A 12,295-nucleotide genomic window follows, 5' to 3' on the forward strand; every position below is an offset into this window, starting at 1 on the left:
GAGGATATGCCATGTGGATCTTTGTCCTGGTTTCCACACGACCCTTGGGCATTTGCAAAGCATTGTGGTATCTTGGTCTCATGTCAGCACACGACACCTGAGTCTTGGTCTCATGTCTTATGACATCACGAGACTTGCTGTCTGGATTTTGCTGGCAAATGGTCTTTTGATGTACAGGGCTTCCTGCTCAGTCTCTGGAGCAGATACACATTACAAGTCCTTCCTTTCTGCACATGTCTGAAAGCTGATGGGAGGGGCAGGTATACCTTTGACAAGCAAATGTCCTGTTTATGGTTTCCCCTCTGAAGTCTTTGTCTTCAATGGGGTATTCACACCTTTCTCACCTGCTTGTCTCCTTGCCTCTACTGGTTAGGTCCAATCTTTGTTGTGTTGATCAGAGGAATAGAGTCAATTTAAAACTTTAAAGCAGTCTTAAGTCTTTTATTTAAGGAGTGAGATTCCCCAAAGGGAGAGGGAAGAGGGCTTTTGTAATGAAAGCCAGTTCTGCTGCAGTGTATTTTTAAAAGCTGCACAAATATATATATATATATGTATCTGATCCAACACAACATCATGCTACACATTTAATTCTGATGATTGGCTTATACCATAACACTACTATGGATCCAAAGCACAGTATAAAATATTCCACAGAGAAAACAGGGGTCGTATGCCAAATATTTGTATCAGTGCAGGTATTGTTCACTATGTAAAATTGTTATAGAAATTATTAGCAGAGAGACCAGAAAGGCACATGATCAGGAAAGACCCCAGCTGAGCAGAGGTGCAAAGATCAGCTCACTCTTGGAGTCCACTCAGCATATTTGTTGGGAACAAATAAATATGAACATTGTAAGATAAGCATGACTACACTGTATCCTTTACCTATGTGATAAATAAACATTACACGATTGTCCCAGTGTCCTTGGGCTTTACAGTTCCATGTTCATTCCACTAGGTGCATGCAAACATCATAGCGCATCCCCTATAAATTATTTCCATAACAATGGGATGTTTTTATGGATAAATTAGTAAAAAAGGCCCGTTTCTGACACAAATAAATGGGCGCTAGCAAGGTTTTCCTCAGAGTGTGTATGTTTGAGAGAGAGTGTGTGTGAGAGATGGAGTGTGTGTGTCAGAGAGAGAATGAGAGAGAGAGAGAGAGACAGAGACAGCGTGTGTGTGTGTGTGTGTGTGTGTGTGTGTTTGTGTGAGAGTGAGTGTATGAGGGACAGAGTGTCTGAGTGTGTGACAGAGAGATAGAGTGTGATAGGGAGTGTGTCAGAGAGAGTGTATGTGAGAGACAGTGAGTGAGTGTGAGCCCCCACCCCCCCCCCTCTCGCAGCGCCCCCCCTCCCCACCCCCACCTCTCTGGTCTCAGGACCCCTTCCCCACCTCCCTCTTCCCTGCCCCGCCTCCAGCCATCCATGTCCAGCGACCCTCCTCTCCCTTTACCCCCCTGCAGCTACCCATGTCCAGCGACCCTCCCCGCTCCCCTCCCCGGCGCATCACCCAATCCCCCCCCCTGGCACATCAACCCCCCCTCCCCCCGGCGCATCAAACCCCATCGCCACCCACAGATGCCAGTAGTAACGCTGTCTGGCCACTGCTGCTTCTCCTGTTGAACAGCAGTGGCCGCTACAAAATGAAAAGAAGCGATAAATGATTTTAAACCCAGCCCAAATCATTCGTAAATGCCCGAGTCTTACAACGCAGTCTCTGCATCCGCTCCTCCTCTCACCTGTCACGTCATTGCGCTCCTCCGGGGTCTTACTCCAGGGGCAGTGACGTGGAGGCGAGAGGAGGAGCGGCTGCAGAGACTGTGTTGTAAGACTTGGGCATTTGCAAATGATTTGGGCTGGGTTTAAAAACATTTATCGCGTCTTTTCTTTTTGTAGCGGCCGCTGCTGCTCAACAGGAGGAGCAGCAGTGGCTGGACAGCGTTACTACTGGCATCTGTGGGTGGCGATGGGGTTTGATGCGCCGGGCGGGGGTGTTGATGTGCTTCGGGTGAGGGGAGGGAGTGTTTGATATGCTTGGGGGGAGGGGGTGTTTGATATGCGGGGGGGAGGAGGATTGGGTGATGCGCCGAGGGAGGGGGTGTTTCTGTGGTGCCGCGCTTGTAGTTTTTTGATGCGCTGCTCCCTGCCACTTGCTCCAAAGTGGCAGGGAGCGGTGCATTGACAGCTGATTCCCAGGCAGGGGGAGGAGTAGGTAAACATGCTCCGCGTGTTTCGCTACTCCTCCCCCTGCCTGGGAATCAGCTGTTAGTGACGTCGTCCTGGCTACGGAGCCTAGCTCAGCAACTCCAGGAGCCACGGACACAGGCAGTCCCACATTAGAACGTTGGTGGTGAGAATTATTATATAGGATCTGGAGCAATGGTTGCATTACTGCAAATGTTTGATACCAGAATCAATCACTATACCTATCGGTTAGTCAATAGCTCTTTTAAGTCCCAGGTAGCATTGCAGAAATTTCTCCTTGCTGAAAACAACAGGGTTCTTAAAGGTGACTGGAGCCCCGATGCTCAAAGCTTACCATGCTTGCAATGTTTGATTTAAACTGGTTGTAGCTGATCTAGCATGCAAGTGGTTTAGTATCTAATGCACAAAGGGGTTCTGCATCACTTTTACTGTTCATTGTAGCAGCTATTGATAATCTTATGCAAATGTATTACAATGAGCTCATTAGTATTAAATGAGCATTCCTTGTGATGCACAGACATTTTCGCATGATATACAGAAAGGTACACTGAAAGGATAGACGTGAATCGCTTGTTTACTCTTTCCAAAAATACTTGGACTAGGGGGCAAGCAATGAAGCTACAAAGTAGTAAATTTTAAACAGAACGGACAAAATATTTCTTCACTCAACATGTAATTAAACTCTGGAATTCGAAGCCAGAGAATGTGGCAGTTAGCTTAGCGGAGTTTAAAAAAGGTTTGGATAACTTCCTAAAAGAAAAGTCCATAAGTCATTATTAAGGTGGACTTGGGGAAAATCCACTGCTTATTTCTAGGATAAGCAGCGTAAAATGTATTGTACTGTTTTGGGATCTTGTCAAGTATTTGTAACCTGGATTTGCCACTGTTTGAAACAGGGGTCTGGGCTTGATGAACCTTCGGTCTGTCCCAGTATGGCAACACTTATATTCTTACATTCGTAGTGTACAGTTACCCCTATGTGTCCTGTAGTACATAGCATGCACTAACCCATTAGTGTGGCCATTAGTAAATGAGCTCCTAATAAACAAATCATGACTGAGTGCTATAATTAAACTCTGGAATTCATTGCCAGAGAATGTGGTAAAGGCAGTTAGCTTAGCAGGGTTTAAAAAGGGACTGGACGGCTTCCTAAAGAAAAAGTCCATAGACCATTATCAAATTGACTTGGAGAAAATCCACTGCTTATTTCTGGGATAAGCAGCATAAAATGTATTGAGCTTTTTTGGGATCTTGCCAGGTATTTGTGACCTGGATTGGCCACTGTTGGAAACAGGATGCTGGTCTTGATGGACCTTTGATCTGTCCCAGTGTGGCAATGCTTATGCACTTTGTTTGTTATTTACTGCCTTGGAAAATATTTTTTAAAAATTACGGTAATGAATCTTGTGCTATCTTGCTATCAGCAGTCTCTGTGTTCTAATGATAATTAATGTAGGAACAGTCAACAGCCAATCAGATAATTCCGTTCCACAATGCCAGAAAGTGGCGTAAACTGAATTCTTAAATGCATTATCTGTTTCACTAGTTACAAAACCAACCTGGAAGGCACATGCATATATTAGTTCCTAATGTATATTAATGACGATGATAATTACTACTGACCCTATAGATGTCAATAGTGTTAGCTTATTAACAGGTTGAAAATGAACTGTACGAGTAGCCCATCAATCAGACTGCATTGAGATTAAATACCGGGATTAAAGCACAACAACTCTGTGTTACACTGGAACTGTTCAGGACCTCTGGGGGTGCGGTGGCAGCACCACTACTGTGCAAGAGACAAGAGTTGGATTCCTGAGCCCAGGTAAGACTAGTCTGGGGATTGCTGTGAAAGCTACTTTTGTGACCCCTGAAGGGAGGGAGTCTACGCCATCACCCAACAGTGACTTAACAATGTGCTTGTGTTAGCTTGGTTCAAGAAGGAAGGCACTTGGCCCCCTAATTCTAGAAAGTCACACGCCCAAATTTGCAACTAGTGCCCAAATGTACGCATGCAGGTTATAGAATAAGGTCAATTGTGTGCATAACTTTATTTAATAATGAGTCAATAATTGGTGTTAATGAGCACCAGTTAGCAGTTAAGTGTGTAATTGCCCTTAGTTAATATTCTATAAATTATGCACTCTAATTCCAGAGTACGCAACTTCAAGGGGATGTGGACTCAAGAGGGGCATAGGCGGGCCAGGGGTGTGTCAGGCAGTTATGCACATGGGTTATAGAATGCTAGAATTACGCACCCAACTGCCTACAGAATTTATGCCAGCCATTGAGCTAGCATAAGTCTTTGACTAACATTAGATGCATAAATGTGGACTTAGGCTAGTATTCTGTAAAACATTGTTTGGACATTCTTTAATGGTGAACTGTCTGAGGATTTTTTTCATTGGCGACTGTTGTTTGATTTTGACTGCTTCAGTTAAGTGTTGATGCCAGAGAATGACACACACGCACACACTATAGTATATTATATTATTATTTATTTTTTTTCATTGAAGCACTGTTCACTGTTATTTTGGTGCACTACATTCACACACAGTTGTGCCCGATGATAGTGTGAAGTTCCAGACAGGTTGTGAAACTCAGTGGCGTAGCAAGGGCGGGGCGGTCCGCCCTGGGTGCACGCTGCTGGAGGGGTGCAGAGAGCAGCCGTGCGCCTGTCGGCTCTGCTGGTTCCCTGCTCCCTCTGCCCTGGAACAGGTTACTTCCTGTTCCGGGGCAGAGAGAGCCAGTGGAGCCGACAGCTGTGCGGCTGCTCTCTGCAGCTAAGAATGCACCCGGGGGGGGTGTCATCGTGCCGGGGGGGAGTGTCATGCTGCACCCTGGGGGGATGGACGCCGCTGCACCCGGGGGGGGGGGGGGGTGCGCAGCAGCGATCTGCCCCGGGTGGCAGCCGACCTAGGAACACCACTAGTGAAACTTATTCCATTTGGCTGTGAGTTAGGGAAGAGCATTGTCTCTATTCCCTACTTTCAGGAATCCCACACTGAAGACTCAACTAAGTACATTAATTATCAATATTTTTAAAGGTGAAACGATAGGGAAAAATGTGTTTTAACCCATTTTGTCAGTAGTGCTATTGATGAATAGTGCACAATATTTATCAATAATGCACACTGTTGATGGCATTACAAAAAAAAAGTTAAAATAGCGTAAAGAAAACAAGTGAGACTCTCTACCTGCTCATATAAAGGGTTCAATCTGTTTCTTTGGTATGTATATAGCCCCAGCCATTGATCAATGGGGACACCTAGCGGCCAGATTTAGGGTCTATACTTGCAAGTTTTTGGAGACAGCTCTGGTGCAATGACCTCCAGCCTAGGACTGTCACTGTGATGACACAGCGAAGTAAAGTCTCATAATGTCATAGCCCAGTTCTGATTGGGTTGCACAGTGTGGCCAGGTGCTCCCAAACCTGAGGAAGGAGACTTTGACTTCTGGAATCTAGTCAAAAATGTATTTAGTGCAATACAGAGATGTCACTTTATTTTCCATTTTTGTTTTCTTTTTCTTTATAAACCTTTTCAAGGCCATCTTTAAGAGTTGTGACACCCTGAGCCAACTTTTGTTTTTGTAAGCTCTGTCGAGAAGGGACTGTCTCTTCATGTTCAAGTGTACAGCGCTTCGTACGTCTAATAGCGCTATAGAAATGTTAAGTAGTAGTACATACCCCCCCCAAGATGCCCACCTGTATGAGCTCCTATCCAGCCAGCTCGCCCCTCTCGCCCCACTGCATCAGCTGTTATCCAGCCAGCTTCTCCCCTCCCCTCATTTGCATCTCCTTTCTTCTAGTCAGCTTCCCCCAGCCACCCTGCCTGCATCAGTTCCTATCCAGCCAGCTTCCCTCCCAGCCCCCTGCCTGCCTTCATCAGCTCCCTGCCATCCAACAACCCCTCCGCACCCACCAGTATCAGCCACCTTCCAGCTAGCCCCTCCACAAAGCATCAACTGCCTTTGACAGCCAGCACCCCCCCCCCCTAGGTTTATCATAAATCTCTTTTTTTTTTAAGAGGACACATTCACCTTTTGGATTTCTTCAACTATGTCCTCCGGGTTTTTTTAATTTTTAGGAAAATGTCCTCTTTTTCTTTTATGTGCCTATGCCAATACACCTACCCACATATTGAGAGAAACCATCTCTGACATATTAGTCAGTCTGGACATATGGGGGTGCTAAAAAGAGACCCCCAGACTGTTCCCCCCCCCCCCAAACATACATAGAACCCTTGTGGTCCAGTGGGACCCTTACAAGGCCTGACCTGTCCCCCTGAAGGCTAGTCCTGATGGTGTAGCAGTGGTCCCCCCCCCCTAAAAAAACCCTCATACCTTAACGAAGAGGAAATAGCACTCCCTTCTTCCTCCTGCAGGCACCACCTCAAAATGGAGGCGCCCTGCCCTGCCCACTGCATCCTGGAATGCACTGGGTGGGGCTTAACCAAGTGAGAGTGCTAGCCTTCCCCTGTAAGGTACAAGGGAGTGGAGGAGTGGCCTAGTGATTAGAGCACCAGTCTTACAATCCAGAAGTGGCCAGTTCAAACCGGACTGCTGCTCCTTGTGATCTTGGGCAAGTCACTTAACCCTCCATTGCCTCAGGTACAAACTTAGATTGTGAGCCCTCCTGGGACAGAGAAATATCCAATGTACCTGAATGTAACTCACCTTGAGCTACTACTGAAAAAGGTGTGAGCAAAATCTTAATAAATAAAGGGGGTTTGGGGGGGGGGGACCACTGCCAGACCACCAGGGATAGCCTCACCCCACCCAGTGGATCCCAGGATGCACCAGACAGAGCAGGGTGCTGCCATTTTGAGGCAGCACCTGCAGGGGGAGGGGAGGGAGGGAGTGCCATCCTCTCCCCCTTAAGATATAAGGGAGTATTGCGAGGAACCACTGCTAGAACACCAGGGATATCCTTTGGGGGGGGGTAGGTCAGGCCTGGCAAGGGTCCCACTGCGCCACCAGGGTTCTATGCATTTTTGGTGGGGTGAGGGTTTATGTGTTTGGAGGTGAGGGGTCTGGGGGTCCACCAGACCTCCAGGCCTTTGTGTTTTGGAGGAGTTGGGGGTCTAGGGGGTCCACCGGACCTCCAGGCCCTTGTGCTTGATGGGGGGGTTGGAGATCCAAGAGACTTCCAGGCCCTTACATGTTTGGAGGGTGGGGGACCTGAGGTCCACAGGCGAGCAGGGCTTTAGTATGTTTGACAGGTCTGGGCTTTTTTCCTGCCAGAGAAAAGCCCAGACCTGTCAAACCTCTTTTGCGAGAGCATTGTGCATGGGCTTGTGAGTTTGTTCCCAGGCACAATCCTCCTGAAGGACTCCCTAATGATCAACGCTAATAATGTGGCTATTTTTGCAAGTTATTCGTGTTGATTATTAGGGAGTTCATTCACCACGCTGGGGTTCTGAGCATCAGGGCCTAGGAGAGGGAGAAGCAGGTAGGTAAATGCTGAGAAAGGAGGTGGGTGGGTGCTAGGGACATGGGGCCTTGGGGATTAAGTGGGGACCGTTTTTTGTACTGGAACTCAGACCTATGATGACTAATACCCTTGCACTGGAAAGAGTTTTACTGTACACTCTGTGAAGAACCTCAAGGTTGTTTTGTTTTTGTTTTTTTAAAGCCTTCACATGTTTGAAAAAGTGTCGTTGTCTTACATTTTTTGTGCATGGAAAAAGGATATCAAGTAGGCGCTCATTCCTCTCCTTCACTTCCTTGCAGTTCTTCAGCCTTGTTCTGGTAGCCAATTAGCGTCCGACTCACAGGACATTTTAATTTGTATCAAAACGACGGCCACTAGAGATGGCGTCAAGATTCCATACAACACTCTCGTGCCAGAGATTTTCCCCTACGTAGGGTTTATTGGTTAGCGAATTTGGATAACCTTACTCTGAGCTGCTACTATCTTGGTATTCATCCCAGAGTACTGATAGAACTGAAAAATTAACTTGCGGAGTTATTGTTAGCAATATGTAATTTATCCTTAAAATCGAGTGTGGTACCGGAAGATTGGTGGGTGGCCAATGTAACGCCGATTTTTAAAAAAGGTTCCAGAGGAGATCCTGGAAATTATAGACCGGTGAGTCTGACGTCAGTGCCGGACAAAATGGTAGAGACTATTATTAAGAACAAAATTACAGAGCATATTCAAACGTATGGATTAATGAGACAGTTAAAGTCAACATGGATTTAGTGAAGGGAAATCTTGCCTCACCAATCTACTACATTTCTTTGAAGGGGTGAACAAACATGTGGATAAAGGGGAGCCGGTTGATATTGTGTATCTGGATTTTCAGAAGGTGTTTGACAAAGTACCTCATGAAAGACTCCAGAGGAAATTGGAGAGTCATGGGATAGGAGGTAATGTTCTATTGTGGATTAAAAACTGGTTAAAAGATAGAAAACAGAAAGTAGGGTTAAATGGTCAGTATTCTCAATGGAGAAGGGTAGTTAGTGGGGTTCCCCAGGGGTCTGTGCTGGGACTGCTGCTTTTTAACATATTTATAAATGTCCTAGAGATGGAAGTAGCTAGTGAAGTAATTAAATTTGTTGATGACACAAAGTTATTCAAAGTCATTAAATCGTGGGAGGATTGTGAAAAATTACAAGAGGACCTTACGAGACCAGGAGACTATAGGTGTCTAAATGGCAGATGACGTTTAATGTGAGCAAGTGCAAAGTGATGCATGTGGGAAAGAGGAATTTGAATTATAGCTACATCATGCAAGGTTCCATGTTAGGAGTCACAGACCAAGAAAGGAATCTAAGTGTCGTCGATGATATGTTGAAACCTTCTGCTTTAGTGTGCTGCAGCGGCTAAGAAAGCAAATAGAATGCTAGGTATTATTAGGAAAGGAATGGAAAACAAAAATGAGGACGTTATAATGCCTTTGTATCGCACCATGGTGTGACTGCACCTTGAATATTGTGTTCAATTCTGGTCGCCGTATCTCAAAAAAGATATAGTGGAATTAGAAAAGGTGCAGAGAAGGGCGACGAAAATGACAAAGGGGATGGGACAACTTCCCTATGAGGAAAGGCTAAAGCGGCTAGGGCTCTTCAGTTTGGAGAAAAGGCAGCTGAGGGGAGATATGATAGAGGTCTATAAAATAATGAGTGGAGTTGAATGGGTAGATGTGAAGTGTCTGTTTACACTTTCCAAAAATACTAGGACTAGGGGGCATGCAATGAAGCTACAAGGTAGTAAATTTAAAACGAATCTGAGAACATTTTTCTTCACTCAACATGTAATTAAACTCTGGAATTTGTTGCCAGAGAATGTGGTAAAGGCGGTTAGCTTAGCGGATTTTTAAAAAGGTTTGGACAGCTTCCTAAAGAAAAAAGTCCATAGACCATTATTAAATGGACTTGGGAAAAATCCACTAGAATGTTTTGTACTTTTTGGGATCTTGCCAAGGTATTTGTGACCTGGATTGGCCACTGTTGGAAACAGGATGCTGCTGGGCTTGATGGACCTTTGGTCTTTCCCAGTATGGCAATACTTATGCACTTATGGCTGCAGGGCAGACTAATACAGTCTGATTTAGTCTGCACCTGAGCTCCCATTACCAACATGATTAAAGTGAGTGCTAAGCAGGTACGATTTTAAAGCCACCTAGTGGAGAACAGATGGCATCTGCGTAATTTGGTTTTAAACTCGTTCAGCCAAACCTAGGACTGGGCACAACAAACTAGTTGGCTGATCCAACATTTTGGATCCGCGCAGGATCCAAGTTTTACCCTTTCATTTCAAGAACGAGACCACCTTGCATTGTGCTGGGGAGCGGGTTGCACTGTACAGCAACTGCGATTTGTGCACTGGCTGTGCTGATACCCCTGTTTATCAGCTAGACATTTCACTCTTGCAGCCGGTCATAGGCAGCCAGGCAATGCACTTCGGGTTAGGGAAGGCAGAGCAGATGCACTAGTGTTTTATCAGGGTGAAAATGCCAGCCATTCCTCAGACTGAGAGTTACCAGCAGAATGCACGGTGCTGCGATAAGGAACCATGGCTGGCAGATCCTTCAATAACGGAGCAGTAATTGCTGTGTTTTGGTGACTCCGAATATAAAAATAATTATAAATAAAACCTGTTACTTTAAAAGTAGGTACGTTACTTCTATACATGTAAGGTTATGAACAGGATTTTCAGCAGTGTTTGGTATAGCGGTTTCCGTAGTGTAGTGGTTATCACGTTCGCCTAACACGCGAAAGGTCCCCAGTTCGAAACTGGGCGGAAACACTTTTAATTTTTTTTTTTTTTTTTTAAAGCTTGCTTTAAAATTGCTCCAAGTGTTTCGATTTACTTGGACTACATTCATTACTTAAATCCGTAAACAATGTATACTTATTCACAGTGCACATTTTAGATAATGTCTTTTCCCCCTTTGTCAGTTTATATGGTGTGGTCATAGAAGCGCCTCCTATGAGTCTTGTCTCTGTTGGGCGAAGATTCTAAGTGGCTTTTTGACCTCGGAAAAAAAATATGTATATATATTTTTTTAATCAGACTGCTGTGTACTCTGCTAATATAGCAGACCGACTGGTCTGTAAAGAAACAGAATATAATAGATTTTAGGGTCTTTATCACCTATCTTGTCTTCCTTCTACAGTTCCATAGTTAATCTCTGATTTACCCTTCACCATTTGCGCAGGTAAGGATTGTCTGTTTTTCCCGAACTGAATTCTGTTTCTGTTTTTGCCTACACCAATCTACACTTAGTTCATTTAGCTAGGTTATTGGAGAGTTTGGATTTGCATTTTCATTTTTTTTTTTGCTGATGACATCCAGCTGATCATCTTTATGAAAGATGATCTGCATGATACCATTGTAAAATGTAATCAAAGATTGGAAGCTTTAGGAAACAAGTTGCATAATAATGGATTAGTTTTAAATATGGGTAAGTCTGTAATTATGTGGATTTCCTGTAAGCTAAACTCTTTAAAATTCAAGCCGTTTTTTCTAGGGTAAATAATTTAATATTGTTCATGATCTAGTGAAACTAGAATTTCATTGTGATGACCAAATGAAATTTGATCTTCAGGTTAGCAGAGTGGTCAAATCTTATTATTACCAACTAACCCACCACCACCACCATTTTACAAAAGCAGCATTAGTGGCTGCCGGTGCAGTCATGCCAACACTGCCCATTCAAGTGAATAGGCTGTGTCGGCATTCCTGCCTGGCCTTATAAATCGTAATCGTTGTGTCATTTGGAGGGGCTGATTAAAGGGATTCCCTGTATTCAAGCAGAGATGTTTTCACCAAGTAAAGGTCCACCAAAACAGACATCATGTTATGAGAATAAAATGCTTAGCATTCAGGGTTGCCATTTATAAGTACAAAGGCTTTTTTAAAACCTTAATTAGGTTGAAACCTGGGAGCACTTAACATCTTTTTTTTCCTGTGTGTGCTTTGAAAGAGAAAGTTTGTATGTGGGAACTTGCCTCTTGTTTTTTTTGTGGAATGCAGTGGTATATTCTAAAAATGCACTTGATGTGTTTTTGTATTACTACTACTTTAAACAGAGGTATTGAATAATGAGGGAAGAGTTTTCTTCATGCAGAAATTCTGTCCAGAGTCAGTCTAAATGTGCCAACATTGTCCAGTTCTGTTGTATATATTTATTTCTTCTTCAAGTCTGTTTGGTTGTAAAATGTTTTCTTTTTTTTAATTTAATCTTTTTCTCCCAGCTGTAGATGAGTGTGATTTTATTAGGCAGACAAATAATATACCACCAAAATACAGTAGCAAGCAGCACACTATTACCTGCCAAGTTCAGAGTAAAATACCCCCACACACATACTTACAAAGCCGCATTAGCGGCTGCTGGTGTGCTAATGCCAACACAGCCCATTCACTTTGAATGGACTGTGTTGGCGTTGACGTGTGACTTTGTAAACAGAGGGATAAATCTGTTAGCTGCATGCTATATGAATATTCCATCACTGTTTAATTATTGCTACCAAGTATTACATACTTGGGGCATTTGCTTTAAAAATTGTTTTAATTTGTTTATTCAGACCTTACATGCACATGCCTGTTAAACTCAAAAGTGAAGCCTAAGTGTGGTTAA

The 12,295-nt window shown here is 44.2% G+C and overlaps 1 non-coding gene across 1 annotated transcript; it reads left to right on the plus strand.

The window, feature by feature from the left end:
* The first annotated feature begins 10,388 nt into the window (after positions 1-10,388).
* On the plus strand, positions 10,389-10,461 carry TRNAV-AAC. Its single transcript has one exon. It is a non-coding gene; the product is annotated as a tRNA-Val (tRNA).
* The last annotated feature ends 1,834 nt before the right edge of the window (positions 10,462-12,295 follow it).

Source organism: Microcaecilia unicolor, unplaced genomic scaffold (assembly GCF_901765095.1).
Source record: "Microcaecilia unicolor unplaced genomic scaffold, aMicUni1.1, whole genome shotgun sequence".
Classification (NCBI taxonomy): Eukaryota; Metazoa; Chordata; class Amphibia; order Gymnophiona; family Siphonopidae; genus Microcaecilia; species Microcaecilia unicolor.